At 33.6% G+C, this 17,486-nt stretch overlaps 1 long non-coding RNA gene across 1 annotated transcript; it reads left to right on the top strand.

The window, feature by feature from the left end:
* The first annotated feature begins 12,522 nt into the window (after positions 1-12,522).
* Positions 12,523-13,324, top strand: LOC129895743 (uncharacterized). The gene is made up of 3 exons (XR_008767841.1): positions 12,523-12,601; positions 12,711-12,784; positions 13,247-13,324. It is a non-coding gene; the product is annotated as an uncharacterized LOC129895743 (long non-coding RNA).
* Positions 13,325-17,486: the final 4,162 nt, after the last annotated feature.

Below are 17,486 nucleotides of genomic sequence, written 5' to 3' on the forward strand. Positions count from 1 at the left end.
AATGATGGAGAATTTTGTTTTGACAGACTGTTTATGCAGATAATAAAGGAAACCTTTCGATATGTATAGTTCGGTCAAATTTATTTATTAATATGATTAAAATATGCAAAGTACATGTATTAATTATGTATGATATATTTATATTAGGAAAAAATTACAGGATATAGAAAATATTAATATATATTTATTATAAATAGCTATAGTGTATCTTTTTTATATATTATATGGATATAATTAATTATTAAATAACAAAATTAATTCTACAAAGATAGTCATTTCTTTTTAATTGTATACCTAATTAAGTAAATATTTAATAACAAAACAATTAATTTAGCCTAATCAATTAATGTATTTAAATTTGTTGGGTTGTTCAATATATCAATTTTTTGTTTAACAATAGAGGTATTCACATGTATGTGATATAGATGTATTCATATGGTTAATGTATTTAAATTGTTGTGTTTATATGCTAAACTGACATACTTTAGCTTATTTGATATATTAATACATTAAGTTATTATATATGTACCCTTGATACATTAATACATTAAGCTATATAAATATTTGTATTTATTTGAAATCAATGTATTCATATGTTAGTATATTTGAATACAATTGGATACTATTTTGTGTTATGTTCTATTTTTTTCTTTTTTTGGATTGTCCAATGTATCAAATTTTTGTTTAATATTAGGGGTATTCATATGTACATTATATTGTTGTATTCTAAAGGGTATTTAAATTGTCGTGATGTATGCTAACATGATATACTATCCGGTTTGATATATTAATACATGAAATTTCTATAATGGGTTGAATCCTTGATATTTTAATCAGATACGCCAAATTTTAATAAAAATAATGGAGATAATAGAAGAAGAGGTGTATCCCAATTTTTTTGTAATATGTTTAGATTCCAATCTTTTTTCTTTTTTTAATTTTTTTTGAAATGCACAATTGAACCATGATTTATTGAAAGAGAATGAAGTGAAAAATCATGTACATCAATCTTGTATTAGTTGTGTTCAGTGAAACTACACTTTAACTGCAGTGCTGTATTACTACTTAATACTGCAACAATGACAAGGCATCACATAGATCTTTTGAGTAAAACATAAAAAGGTGATCCAACTAATGGCATTCGTCATACTGGACACCTTAAGTGTCTCTTCTGATGAACACAACCTCAATGGAATAGAGGAGATCTAGATAAATAAAGGAGCATATGGCACTCTTTATGTTAAAAGACAAAATTTCTAATGTCTCATTATTCCTCTCACTCCAAAATGTTTATCTGTGTCTTGTTAACACCAGAGAGTTCACTTAAAATCTGGGATATTTCTTCAATATGTAAATAGTAGTTGTTAATTTAATAATAGAAAATTGAGAGTTTTAGGGACGTAAATAAAGGAGTGTCAGTTATAGTAACAGATTTTACCTTATTTAGTGCATTATATTTATGACTGTATTACTGTATAAATTAATAAAAAACATAGTTATGCAACTATACAACTAGTTATAGAAATAAACTATAGTCATTTTTGATAAATAACATACTTATAGCTATTCAAATTCAATAACTCTATAGTTATAGCTATTTATGTAAGTTGCTCTTTATATTATATGTAAATATTCAGAATCTATATATTTACGGATTAGTTTATAAATTAGACCACCTTAAGACATTAAATCATAATTATTCTAATAATAATATGTAAATTTCATAGTGTTAAGAGCTAATAACATCATATCCCTATTATTTTTCAAATTATATAAATTTCTAATTAAAATTATAGGATCTCGGACATATTAGGAAACCTACGGATTTATAGCTCACAAATTGCTAATGATACATTACTTAATGGGAGAGATGTATTTCAGAGGTGAGAGATATACTCTAGAAGAGAAATAATATATTCTAGAGGTGAAAGATGTATCCGATAGAGAATAAAAATGTATCCAAAAGAGAATATGAATGTATTTGCAAAGGTATCAGATTAACAAAGATAGATAAAATTACAAAAAATACTCGTGGAAAGTAAACAGAGACTTAGTTGATACAAACTTTGGGAAGAGATTTTTGTAACTTTTTAAAATAGTTTCACAATGATAAATGTAGGCCCATGTAAGGGATTTTTGAGACAACTACTTTGCAACTTGTTTGAAAAAAAGACCCCCATCTTGCAAGTAGCAGATTATTGAGTGTCAATTAACTGCTAACAGTTTCCTATCAACTTTTGTTGGATTATTGTCTTGATAGCTTCATACACTTGTATTGATCCATTATTGCGGTTTTTCGCTCAGCTTATAAATTAGTTAAATTAGTTAAGCGAGGACCTATTAAAAATAATTTATTTATTTTTTATAGTAAAAGTTATTTTTATTTTTTTAAAATATCACTTATGAAATTACACTGATATATTATTATTGTTATTGTATTTTGTAAAGACAAAAAGAATTTATAAGCCTAAAACAATAAAAAAATCATAAGCCGATCATCCCTACTAACTTATTATTTTATCAAACTATTTATGTTTTTATCTCTTATATCTTTAGTTATCTCCAAACTACTTTTCCTTTTTTTTTTTGGTATCTCTCTATTTTATTTCAATCACTTATCCTCTCTTGAGCCGAGGGTCTTTCGAAAACAGCCGCCCTACCTTTCAAGATGGGGGTTAGGTCTTCATACACTCTATTCTCCTCAAACCCCACATGGTGGAATTATACTGGGTTTGTTGGTGTTGTTATCCTTTTTATGTAAGTATTTTTAAATTTATATCTTTTGTGAATAGATTTAAGAACATGTCTTATCATTTTTAACTGAAAAAGTATTGTTATCAACACCTTTAATTTTACCAAACATACTAACTATAACTATTATAAGTTTTAACACTTCTATATATCAACTATTTTTAATCTACTAAACCAAACATACTTTTAAATCTGCAATGATTTCTTAATCAATCAATAGAAAATATAGAGAACTTTAGCTCTTAGATAATTTATTTTATACTATTAGGTTAAGATCAATTTAAGTGGAGTAATATAGAGAACTTTAGCTCAAATTTTGTATGTTTTCGATCTCAAGTAAATAGTTTTGTTCGGATAGCAGATTTTGGAGCTTCAGATCATATGACAAAAAAATACTTTTCAATGTACAAGCTGTTCCTGTTCTTTGCCGTGTCTCCCTACTGGTTTCATCACCCATCATGTACTCTATGTTCCTTCTGTTCATTATAACAACTTTGTGCTGATAACGTGTTCCTATTGAACACTTTCAATTCAAATTTTGGAAATATTCTTAAGAAATTATTATATAGATCACTTAATCACAGAAAATATGTCATCTCTTTTAATTATACAAATCAATTCAATTGGAAAAGGCATGAGGTTTCTTAGCTTTTTAAGGCTAATGCGTATAATTAAAGGTGATAACATATTTTAAGTGGTTAACTTATTTATGTAAACAAACAAATAAACTTTTTCAACATTAGAACCGAAAGTATCCAAGAACACTTTATCACGTGTTCTAGTACATACTCGGAACGTGTCGTAGTTCAAATATTTAAATAAAATTTACTGATAAATTTAAAGAGTTGTTGATGTATTGAGCCTTTTTAGAGTGAATATAAGAAATAAGGTGTGTGTATGTGTGTGTGTATACATATATATATATATATATATATATATATATATATATATATATATATATATATATGTATGTATGTATATATATGCATGTATGTATGTATATATATGCATGTATATATATATGCACACTATCACGATTCTGACCCGCCGTGATTGACACCCACACTAACCCTCCGATGGGAGAACCACAATTACAGCCCAAACTAACAGAAATAGCAAGAGAATAAGAAATTTAAGGTACTAAAAAACTTAAATATAAGACAAAGGGTATTGAGTCCCCATAAACTCAGCCAGCTCAACTAAACATGCAAAAATACCCCTATAATCTGAAAGTCGAAGTACTAAAACTCAAGAAACAACAAGTCTAAAAGAAGGGGGATGCAACCCCAAGAGTCATAAATTAAACCAGTGTATGAACGTTTAATTCCTAAATGAAGAACTAGGATATAGAAGAGTTCATGGTAGCCTGAAGGAACTGGCTCATCCTTTGAGCTCTAGTGGAACAACAACCTTCTAAGAGAGGTCTCTCAACAACCGCCGGAAGATGCCATGTACTCAACAAAGACAGAGAAAGGACAATATCAGTACACAAAGGCAACACTGTACTGGTATGATCACACAGCTAGCCAGTAAGTGAGACATGAGAAAGTAATTACAGTACAGCAAACACACATATACAAAATAGACTTATCCATTATCATCTCAGTACCAGTGCTTAAAATGATCACAATTCAACAATACTAATCTATCATGCAAGCTCACATAAGGTGTCCTCTCATGGGACCTACAAACACCTATTAGTATGTCAAAACGTGATACCCAATTCAAGGTTGTGTTAGAACATGACACCCGATTCAAATATGTGTCGGAACGTGACACCTGATCTAGTTATGTATCAAAACGTTACACCTGATCCAATCATACACAATCAACCATAAATATAGTGAATAGTACGATGTTATATATACTAAGGACAGGTTCATCACAAGCCATAAACGATAAACAGTCATTTCACATAGTTCATTTCATCTTTCCTTATTCACATACACATATGCATACAATAGAGCAATTAGCAAGCATATATAACACATACGGGAAGACAAAACCATCACTTACCTCGAAACCAAGATTTGACAACTCTAAAGTGTAGGAGCTTTCCCTTTTCGAGTTCGTTCAGGTTGTTCTTGGTCTAAAAACAGTAACATACATACAAAGGATCAATATAATGACCTAATTCACATGAAATAACATAATTCTCCTCGTAGGACAAACCCATGATCCCAATCCCCCATATAGGGCTATTTCCCACTATTAGTTGTAGGCCAAAACCCTCCCCCAATGATCACCAATCATAATTTTTAGGTTCTAGGAATCAAAATACAAATTAGGGGAGTGATTTACTTACTTTTTGACCAAAATATGGTGTAAATCAACAATAATTCTCCCTAGGTCGCTTCCTAACTTCTTAAGAACTGTTTTTATGCAGAATATTATTTCTGAGTTTTTTTACCCCGTATTAAGTCGCGACTGTCCCGCCACAATGGGACCATCCTGCTCTTGTGGTCTCTCCCTGATGGGATTATTCCCTCTCTGGCAGGACAGGCGAAGAAAGAGAGCTCATAAAGAGTCTCCAAGTCTCTTATATCACAACATATCCTTATCCATGACGTCTTGACATATACCATTCAAGCTAAGTTCAATTCAAGGAGTTTTACTCGCACGAATATGATTTTGTAAAGCCGTATAGACTCCGTATCATCTTGGCTATAAACTAGATCAATCAAACTATAGGTTCAATTCTTCATCCAGTTCTGGATCACCCTAGACCTCACCTGACTCAGATTTCGTGTAAGTTTGGCCTAGGCTCAAAATTTCTCAAGTCACTATCCAAAGTTTTTGTCTCGGATTCCTTCTCCTTGGCTTATCCATAATGACGGGAATAGATCATTACAATAAATACTAATTTACCCATCACTTATCCTCGAGTGATCAGTTAGGAAAAATGGAGCTAAGACAGATATAAAGTAGTACCTGATTCGACGAATAATTGAGGATACTATCTCGAATGTCTTTCTCTGTTTCCTAAGTAGCTTCCTCTACTGGACGATGCTTTCATTAAATTTTCACGAATTTAATCTCCTTGGTCCTTAGCTTCCGGACATCATGATCTAGGATCGTCACTAGCCCTTCCTCATATTGAAGATCCTTGTCTAACAAGACTGAGTCCCATTTAATGATGAAATCAGCATCCCTATGATACTTCTTTAGCATGGACACATGAAATACTGGATGTATCCCTAACAAGCTAGGTGGTAAGGCCAACCTGTAAGCCACTGGCCTTATGCGGTCTAAAATCTCAAAGGGGCCAATATAGCGAGGACTGAGCTCGCCCTTCTTGCCAAATCTCATTACCCCCTTAATGGGTGATACCTTTAGAAACACTTGATCACTGGCATAAAATGTCATGTCCCTTACCTTACGATCATCATACTCTTTTTGATGACTCTAAGCTGCTAGAAGCTTAGATTGGATGTTTCTTACCTTATCCTGAGCATCCTTTACCAAGTCAACCCCCAAGGGCTCCATCTCTCTAGTCTCAAACCACCCTATGGGAGATCTACATCCTCTCCTATAAAGGGCTTCAAATGGTGTCATCTCAATACTGGAGTAGTGACTATTATTGTAGGAGAATTCACACAGGGGCAAAAACTTATCCCAATGTCCCCCAAAGTCAATCACACAAGTTCTCAACATATCTTCTAGCACCTGGATGGTCCTCTCTAACTATCCATCTATCTATGGACGAAAGGTTGTGCTAAAAGTGAGTTGAGTGCCCAACTCCCCATGCAACTTTCTCCAAAATTTAGAGGTAAAATGCATACCACAGTCTGAAATGATAGTAAGGAGCACCCCATGCAGCCTTACTATCTCCTTCACATAAATTTTTGCCAATTGTTATGCATTGTAGTCCACCCTTACCGAGATGAAGTGGGCTGACTTTGTCAATATTTCAACCACCACTCAAATGGAATCATACTTTCCCATTATCTTGGGAAGACCCACCACAAATTCCATGACTATCATTTTCCACTTTCATTCAAGAATATGCATCCTTTGGAGCAAACCTGCAGGTCTTGATGCTCATATTTTACCTGCTAAAAATTCTGGCACTTATACACATACTCAGCTATGTCTTTCTTCATGTCCGACCACCAATACAAATTTGAGCCTTGATAAATTTTGGTCACTCTAGGATAAATCAAGTACCGAACCATGGGATTTGGATAACACTTTTTAAATTATACCATCTACCTAGAAAACAAAAATTCTTCCCTTAAAGCTGAGCACCCCTCCTGCATCAAGGATTGCATCTTGGTCCTTGCCCATTAAAACCTTTTCTTTGATCTCATTCAAGTTCACATCCTCAAACTATTTGGCTTTAATCTCTTAGATAAAGATGGGCCTTAGATTAACACTGGCCATCACCCCACTATTTTCTGAGATGCCTAGCCTCATGAATTTGTCCTCCAGGGCCTGAATCTCTCTAGTCAGGGAACGCTCGCAGACTCCCAAATAGGCTAGACTATCCATGCTAATCGATTTCCAGCTTAATGCGTCTGCCACCACATTAACCTTACCTGAATGATACTTGGTGGTGACATCATAATCCTTGAGCAAATCCATCCATCTTCTTTTTGAGTGAACATGTGTTGAAAACTGCGGCGGTAAGTAAACACCTCGCGCTTGACATCATAGAGATAATGCCTCTAGATTTTTAGAACAAACACTACCGCTGCCAACTCCAAGTCATAAGTCGGGTAGTTTTTCTCATAAAACTTCAACTGCCGCGAGGCATAGACTATAACATTCTTATCCTGCATCAACACAGCACCCAACCCTGAATGTGAAGCATCACAATAAATAATGAAATCTTTACCTTCAACTAGTAGGGTCAATATAGGTGTCGTGGTTAGAAGAGTCTTGAACTTTTGAAAGATCTCTTCACATTTATCATTCCACTAGAATGGTACCTCTTTTTGAGTTAATATTGTTAAATGGGTAGCAATGGAAGCAAATTTCCTCACAAATCGACGATAATAACTTTCAAGTCCCACAAAATTTCTAACTTCAGTCACCGAGCTAGGCTGACCCCAATTTTTGATCGCTTTAATCTTTTGGGGATCTACCATTACCCCTTCTTTTGAAACACATATCCCAGAAAGGCAATTGAAGACAACTAAAATTCATACTTAGAGAATTTCGCATACAATTTCTATTTCCTCAAGACACCCAGAACAATGCTAAGATGGTCTGCATGTTCTTCCTCACTCTTCGAGAAACTAGGATATCATCTATAAATACGATCACGAATGAATCTAGAAATGACTTGAACACCCTATTCATCAAACTCATAAAGGCGGTAGGTGCATTGGTCAGTCCAAACAACATCACCAAAAACTCATAATATCCATACCTGGTTCTAAAAGTTGTCTTGGGCACATTCTCAAGTCTAATATTCAGTTAATGGTACCCAAATCTGAGATCAATTTTTGGAAAGACTGATGCACCTTGAAACTGATTAAAAAGGTCATCTATTCGCAGTAACAGGTACTTATTTTGAATAGTGACCCTATTCAGTTGCAGGTAATCTATGCACATTCTTATGCTACTATCCTTTTTCTTAACACACAAGACCGAAGCACCCCACGGAGAAGCACTATGACAGATAAATCCCTTATCAATGAGTTCTTAGATTTGAGCCTTAAGCTCTCTCAACTCCGTGGGAGTCATCTAGTAAGGAGAAATAGAGATTGGGCGAGTGTCTGACTCCAAGTCAATACATATATCGATGTATCTAATAGGAGGCATACTAGGCAATTCAGTAGGAAACACTTTCCAAAATTCACACACTATCGGAATACACTCAAGGGAATGAGACTTCACATCAATATTTTGAAATGGGCCAAATAGGCCAAACAATCCTACCCCACCATTTTTCTAGACTAGATAAAGAATATGACCTTAGTTGGCTTAGGCTTGTACACCCCTTCCCACTCTAACCTTTTCTTCATCGGGATATCTTGAGTTATAGTCTTAGCATTACAGTTAAGCATATCATAATAAAGGGTCAACCAAGTCATGCCTAAGATCATATCAAAATCAGTCATGTCTAGAATCACTAAGTCAGCCCAAGTCTGGAACTCTATAAACATAACAGGACAAACACGATAAACATGGGTGACTATCACAAACTCTCCAACATGGGTAGAAACATAGATAGGGGAATCAAGTACATCACATATCGCATCAAAACCCAAGGTATACCTCACTGACACATATGAATAAGTAGAACCCGGATCGAATAAAACAGTAGACATCCGGTCATAAACAAGAATAGTACATGTGATCACTTCATTAGAAGCCTCAACCTTGGTCTTGCCCGGAAAAGCATAAAACTGAGCCCTGTCATCTTGACGGGCCACCTTCTTGCCTGGCTGCATTGTTTCTCGACCTACACTACTATTACATCGGCCTCCATGGCCTCTCGAATTTCCTCATTGCCCACCTTATGAACGTCCTTTACCATTTCCACCTCCATCCGTGTGTATCACTGCCCTGGCCTGTTATGGTGCTAAATCTGTCCCGCGAGGGTGGAGACACTTTCTTCTTATGAGCCCAGCTCTCCACAGTTAAAATAGTCGGCCTGCTACCTGGTATTAAAAGAAGCTCTTTGGCCTTTCTGGGTAGGATGCTACTATTGAGTACCTGAAAAACTACTCGTATAAGCGGATATTATTGACTGAATTGGCCGGACTGCAATCGCCGACCTGTATGACCCTCTAGAATAGGATCCCTAGAAGTTTTTTGTATTCTTGGGCTTCTTAGACAAAGCCTTAGCATTCCCATCCCGTCTCACTCCCTCTACTTGTTTCACAAAGTTTGTAACTTCATTGAAATTCTTATCTGATGTAGCCATATGAACAGACAAAATCTGTAACTCGCGGTTCAACCCCTTCATAAATAACCAAATTATCTCCTCATCTGTAGTTACTAGCTAAGTAACATGTCTGGACAATGCATGAAATTTGGCCTCATAGGCAGTCACTGTCATATCACCTTGTTCCAATGCCATGAATTGGTCTTTCTTACGATCCCTTAAGGTGCGCGGCAAATATTTTTTTTCCAGAAACAAGGCATGAAATTGGACCCAAGTAAGTGGGGAAAAAATTGGCGAGCGACGCTCTACATAGACCCTACACTACTGCTTGGTTTCACCCTGCAGATAGAAAGTCACAAACTCAACCCCGTGCTTGTGAATTATCCCCAACTTGTGCAACTTCTCATAACAGTCAAGGATGAACTCATAAGCACCCTCACTCTCAAAATCGTGGAAGACTGGAGGCTTGAGCTTCAAAAATTTGGTCAACATGTCATGCTCAATGCCGGTCAAACAGGGATCGATAAAGGGAGAAAGAGTGAAGGAAGCTAGATAACAATTTGGATCGCCAGATATCAATTGGAATCAAATTATAGCACGAAAGAAGAAGATAGAGAGATTTCCTAAAATTTCGTAGCCCCTCGAAGAAAAGTAGAGACATCTTCGTACTATTCCGCAAAGCTCTACTAGACTCATTTTGGTACAATGAGATCAAAGAACCTAGGGCTCTGATACACACATAGGTGGAGTATTTGTAATGTCAATGATAAAATAGATATTGCATAGTATAAGGGGGAAAATATCTATTGTTCACGGTTGAGGAGATAGATTTGATTTTTGAAGCAAAGTTGGAGAATATAAATAAATTTCTCCAATTTCATAAAGAATGTGCAAATTCATCATAGACAAGTAAAAGTGAACAGAAAGAATAATGAGTAACAGAGTAAGAAGAATGTTATCCTACGTACTACCAAAATTTCTCTCAATCTTTAACTTTTTCACATTCTTATATGATGCCGATCGTCCTCTATTACGTTTTTGTCAAAAAACAAATTCCACATACATGTAGATAATTAAAGTATGTTTAAGAATTTTTTACATAGCATATAATATATTTTGTTTTCAAAATTATAAATTTTATATTTTAGGAAAGCTTATCTTTAAATATATTTTGAATGATTTGATAAATTGTAAAAATATTATTTGCACACCAATACATATAATTTGAAAGTATGAAATATTGCAAGAGTAATTGTACTAGAAGTTACCATTTGTAAGTATAATAAATCCAATGTATAACAAAACAAATGTAAGTATAATAAATCCAATGTATAACAAAACAAGTTCAAGGACTAACAATAACGGTTCAATACAATTAGTGGCGGATTTACGTAGCTCGGAGGGGTGCCACGCCATCCTCGGTCTCAGTTGAAAATCTGTAAATACATGCATATTTGTATATATATATATATTTATAAAGAAAGTATAAATATTAAATGTGGCGCCCTTAAAAATAATGATTCTTGTGGTGTCAGTGGTTAAAGCTCAAGTTTACCATCGTAGGGATGCAAGTTCAAACTCTGCTGTGGGGTATATTTTCTTAAAACTTTTTTATCATGCAAGACATCGGTAGCGCTAATAAATATTAAGTATTATCTTGAGAATACCTATATGAATTCCATTGACATTTCATTTAAATTCATTATTGTTTAACAACAACAACATTGTTTAACAACAACAATAATAGGAATAGACGTTCTCTATATTTCTATTGAGATATAAATCTTGACGTGATTAATTTTTTTTAAAAATATAGAACCTAAAATAAATATATGTAATGATCCTAAAAGTCATTTTTTTGGAATTTTTGTAAAATGACTATTTTACCCCTCCCTTTAGATGCCCCGAGTCATTTCTAATTGTTACCGGGTGTTGATTTTTAGAAAATCCTATGAAAAGTTAAGTCGTTGGAAATTTTGAGTTTCATAAGCTTTAAGTATTAAAAAGTGATATTTTGGGTCAATTGGAGCTACGGATCTCGGAATGGAATTCCGTCGATTCCAGCAGCTCTAAAATGTCGAAATAGGCTTAGGAGACTTTACGGAATCAGTTTTGGAGCTGTAACGAAGATTTGAGGCCTTGAGTTGAGAATTTGAGGAACTTTAAGCCAAGGTTTGATTTTGGTCAACTTTTGGAGTTCCGATGCTCGGAATGGAATTCCGACAACTCCGTTGGATTCAGGAGATGGTTTTTGATCTAGAAGAAGTGTTGGTTGAATTTTTAGAGGTCCCGAGTCCATTTTGGTATTTTGAAGGCCTAAGTTAGTTTAGTTGCGACTTTTCGAGTTTTGGGTCAACGAGACCTCGGATTCAAATTTTGATGCTTCCATCAGCTCCAGAATGATCAAATTAGGCTAATAACACTGTTGGAATGACTATCGAGGCAATTGATACGAGTTTGGGGCCATTTGGCGCTTTTAACTTTGAAACTTAGCCTATAGTTGACTTTGGTCAACATTCTTGGAAAACGCGCTCGAATAAAAATTCTGACAGCGCGGTTAGTTGCGGAATGTTGATTTTGGTCTAGAACGACCCTTCGTTCTCTTTTCAAGACTTCCGGACTAATATCGATGCCCGTTGTGGAATATGACTTAAAATGGCTCTTGGGTGTGGGACCCACTTTTTATTAAAATGATCTCATATGGAAATTCTGAATGCTCCATTGAGTCCGGAATATCGAATTTAGTGGAATAACATATTTGGTTTATTTTTATCGGATTCCGAATGAATTCCGAGCACCCCGTCGGAGATTTTGGAATTTTCCAAAATCATATATTGCAGCAAAAAGCTGATGCAGCAAAAAAAATCATTTTTGGAATTTTTCTCCAACTTTAAAATCCCATAACTTAAGTTATATAACTCCAAATTGGGTGATTCAAAATGCAAAATTGTGAGGTTTTTCGTGGAGAACGCATTGGAGAGATTGAAAACTGATTTGGAGCATTCGATTCAGGTAAAAATCGCGATTTTAATTGCAGCTGTGTCCATTTTCGGATTTAGTTTTTGAAGAACTTTGAGTAATTGTTTCTTGACCTATATAAATCCGATTTTGGTGATTCAAGGGTCTAAATTCAAGAGAATTTCGTGAGGAATCTCATGGTAATCTCAGAAAATGCGAGAAGAAGCTTCGTTCAAGGTAAAAATGCGTTTTAAGTTACTGATTTAGTCATTTTCGGAATGAAATTTTGTGGAATTTTGGAAGAGTGTATCTTGGTCAATATAACTCCGTTTTGAGTGATTCTTGAGGCTATATTGTGGGGTTTTTTGCAAGGAACGTCATGGTATAATTTGTTTTGATTGAAAGATTTTCGTTTTTGAGAAATCGACGTGTAAAGAGGCTGCCTTATATCGTTTTCTTAGTTTAAAAATGTGGGAATTGATTTTTGATCGTCTTACGTAATTTCTCACCCCGAATTATGTTATAAATCTGATTTGTGAGTTTGGGGTGACGTTTAGAACCTATTTTGGGGGTCAAATCCAGAATTTCATATGTGGGTCCCACAATTCCCGTTTTCGACCCCAAAATTGGTCCATCTCCAAAAATTATGAAATTAGTGTCTAAACGACCGTATTGACGTCGTGGTTCTATTTTTGACAGCTTGAAAATATTCTGAGGTAGTTCGGAAGGAAAAAGCTCCAACACAGTGATTTGGAGCCCGCGTGTTTGGCCTACAGGTAGGCTACGGTTTTACCTATCTTTAGATTGAGCTGAAATGTGTGAAAGCATGTTGAAATAGTTGGAATTTGGGTTGGGTAGTTTGATTGTATATCTTAGGTGGTAGAAATCATGCTTTAGGCTTATTATCGGGTTTTCAGATATTTAGAAGCATGTGTATCTTGTCGTTATTTGTTAGTATTATAAGGAGAGTTGAATGAGCATGTTGTTGATATTGTGGGGTATGTTGGCCTTAGTATAGGATGTAAACTTGCTTTAGATGTCCCGACGTCGTTTTGATGGACTTAGATCCTTGTAGAATGGTGTAGCGGGCTAGTGCCTGGTAGTTGGCCTTAGTTAGGCGTTACCCTTGCTCTTAAGAATATCTTCATCCATAAATCGATACAATCGTGACTTTCGTGATGCATCGACAATATTAGATTTCATGATCATTGCACTTGGCTCCGATTCCATTTTTGGCAGCATAGTAGTTGACTCATTTGGGAAAAGATTTTTGATACTGTTGTATTCTAGTTGGGAAGTAGAATATTTGGCATCATGGGATAAATTATCTGTGAGCATTCGGGTACCCAGTCCCGGCCTCCATTCTGAATTATCGGGGAGCATCTGGGTACCCAGCCCCGGCCTCCGCCGACTTGCTAGTATGATGAGCATCCGGGTATCCAGTCCTGGCCTCGATCATATCAATGTGTTACGGCGAGCATCCTGATACCAGTCCAGGCCTCGACCGCACCGATGTAATACGGCGAGCATCCGGGTACCTAGTCCCGGCCTCAACCGCACTTATATATTATGGCAAGCATCCGGGTACCCAGTCCCGGCCTTGACCACTTTGAACATTCGGGTGAGCCACTGGGTCCCAGTTCCAGCCTCGACCCCTAAGTTACTACTAGATCGATTGACTCTTAGAGATTCTGGATTTGGAAATGATATAGTACTCCGGCTCCTAACATCGCAGATTCTTGGTTCCTAGCCTTGGTAGTTGTAGCTATTCTGTGTACTCGACGGGCTTATAGGGGTTCGTCCGAGTTTTTATTTAACTTGCGCACGAGTGTTCCGATTGGGCTTATGGGGGTATAGTTAGCTGTAGTTTTCATAGGTAGTACTCTTTTCCCTTTTGATGCTTATGTTGACTCCTTTTTAGGCTATTCTTCTTTTTCATATTGTTTTTACCTTTTTTGCTCAGTCGGCCTATGATGCCTACTGGGTATCTGTTGTCTTGGTACTCATACTACACTCTGCATCTACTTTCGTGATGCAGGACCGAGCACCAGCTATCGCTGTGGATAAATCGAGCCTGTTGCAGTCAACTTCGGAGACTAGGGTGAGTACTTGGCGTTTTTAGATCATTCCTGTCTCCTTAAGCATGGATGGCCCGTCTTTTGCCTTCTGAGACTAGCCAGTTGTTTTATATATTTTCGGTCCACTTTCAGGACTTGTACTCGTATTTTATTTTGTAGCAGCTCTGTACTTGTGACTTTCAGGTTCTGAGAGGGATCTTTAGTTGTTTAAAACATGTTTTGGTTTACTTCCGCTTGTTCATTCTGTTTACTTTTATAATTCGATGTTCTTATATAGTTTCTGCCCTCAAACACATTACTTGAAGTTTTGGGTTGACGGGTTGGCTTACCTACTAGAGGGTTATAGTAGGTGCCATCATGACCTAAGAAATTGGATCGTGACAATATATCAGTGCTTGTATTTCCAGAAATTTTAGATCATTCCAGATAACTTTGTTCCATAAAATTTTAAATCAACCTCATTACCATCATTTCAATCCTACCAATGCATCTGAAGCAACCAATTGCAATCCTCCTTTTGTTTCAAGCTGTGGAAGTATAACAGGAAAACTATTTGGTGCTGCATCATGCCTCCTAGTGAAAACCTATGATATATATAATACATACATTTTTAGGAGGCGGAATACATTCACGTCTTAAATTTGTCAGTAAATGAATGTCTAATTTAAAATTTGAACAAATAATAAATGTTTAATTAAACTCTTTCAATTTAAATTTTAAAATATTTTTTGCTCATATTCTCAAATATCTATTATATAAATAAGTTTACCACATAAAACATATCGTCTTTTTTAATTGTAAAAATCAATCTTAATTGAAAAAGGCATGAAATTTTATGGCCTATTAAAGTTAATGTGTATAACTAAAGTAGGTGACATATTTTAATTGATCACTAACTTATTTATGTAAACAAACAAAGAATTTTTCAAAATTTAAGCTGAATATGTTTAAGAATATTTTATTATGTATTCACGTGCTTAGTTAAAATATGATACAATTAGAATATCTAAATGAAATTTACTCAACCAATTGTACCAATATTTTGAGATTTTTTAGAATGAAAATAAGAAATAGAGCGAATAAAATGGAAAAAAGGAAAAGAACATAAAATGACACAAATCAACTATTTGTGTATTTTGATTTATTTATGAACTTAAAATATGCTGATTTTGATTTATTTATGAACTTAAAATATGCTGATTTTGATTTATTTATGAACTTAAAATACACCGACAAAAACATTACGTTTGGATGATTGTTACGTATTGTTTCATAATGTATCATATGTTTTAATGAGTATAGTGTTTGGATAAATTGTATCGTTCTGCTATTACATAATGTCACACATCAATAATTTAAACGATAAATCTATAATAAAAAAAAAAGGGTAAAGCTATTATGAAAAGTTAGAATAAAGGATAAAATAAGATTATTAAATAATAAGCAATTAAAGACAAAGTGAGAAAAAAATATGAAGATAATAATGCCTAGGAATATCACTTTTGTTTCTTTTAGGACTACAATATCACCCAATTATTTTTATTTTCCTCAAAATATACTTGACACAATAAAAATATTTTTCACAGTGCTAATGGGATGACATGTCACATTATTTCATTTAAAAAAATAATAATCTGTTAACTCTTTTAAATCATTTATATTTTACATCCCATAAAAAAATTATTACTTTTTTCATATTTTTTTTAAAAGAGGAAATTTTATTATTGTTTAAAAAGTCATGTCACAATTTTAATTCTGTTTACTTTTAATAAATTTACTTTTATTTGTTTATTTTATTGAAAATAAAGTTAGATTTGTCTTTATCTATTCATCAAATCAAGAGAAAGATAAAAAATAATTTTATTTTGCTTTTAGTATTAACTATTAATTCTAAATATTTTCTGTTTTTAGCTATTCACTTTAGCATATCAAGAGAAAGACAATTTATTTTTGTATTATTGCGAGATATTTATTTTATTATTATTATATTTAACATTAATTTAATCTAAATCATTTTTCAAATCATTCGTTTTATAAATTCTTAAAGAATGTGCAAAGTACACATTAAAAACAAGTAAAATGAACGGATAAAAAAGAAAAGAAAAAAAAGTGACGTTAAAGAACAATTTTCACTCATAAAAAATCAAGAGTATTGTATCAACTAATTCATTTTACGGACTTTTATCCTAGCAACTATTCCCCTTGTCTATTTTTATTTATTCATTATATTATAAATATATTTTTTTTGTTTTTACTTATTTACTTTAAAAATCAAGAGATAATTTATTACTTAATTTCTATCGAGAGACAATTTATTACTTAATTTCTAATTCACTTTATAGTCATTTGTCAACTCATTTTTCAAAATATTAAATTTATTTTATTCATAGAGTGATATTGTAAAATTATTATTCTATTTATTATTTCTTAAGAAATATGTTAAATTAATACTGAACAAGTAAAGATATCAAGATGGACAGATGGAGTAGAAACTAAATTACACTTATAGAGATAATCTAGAACTAAAGTAATTATAATAAGCACATTTTTAAAAAATCAAAAAAAATATTGTTAAAAAGTAAAAAATAAAGTGACATGACATCCTATTAAGAGTGTGCATTTTGTACATTGTTTAAAACTTAACAAATGAATGATTTGAAATAAATAATTAATTTTAAATGTGATAATAAAAAAATAAATTGTCTATCTCTTGATATGCTAAAGTAACCAACCAAAAATGAAAAATAATTTAGAATGAGTAGTTAATACTAAAAGTAAAAATAAAAATTATTTTAATCATTGATCTCTTGATATGATAAAATAGATAAATATAAATGCAACTTTATTTTTAATAAATAAAT

This window comes from Solanum dulcamara, chromosome 7 (genome assembly GCF_947179165.1).
Source record: "Solanum dulcamara chromosome 7, daSolDulc1.2, whole genome shotgun sequence".
NCBI classification, from domain to species: Eukaryota; Viridiplantae; Streptophyta; class Magnoliopsida; order Solanales; family Solanaceae; genus Solanum; species Solanum dulcamara.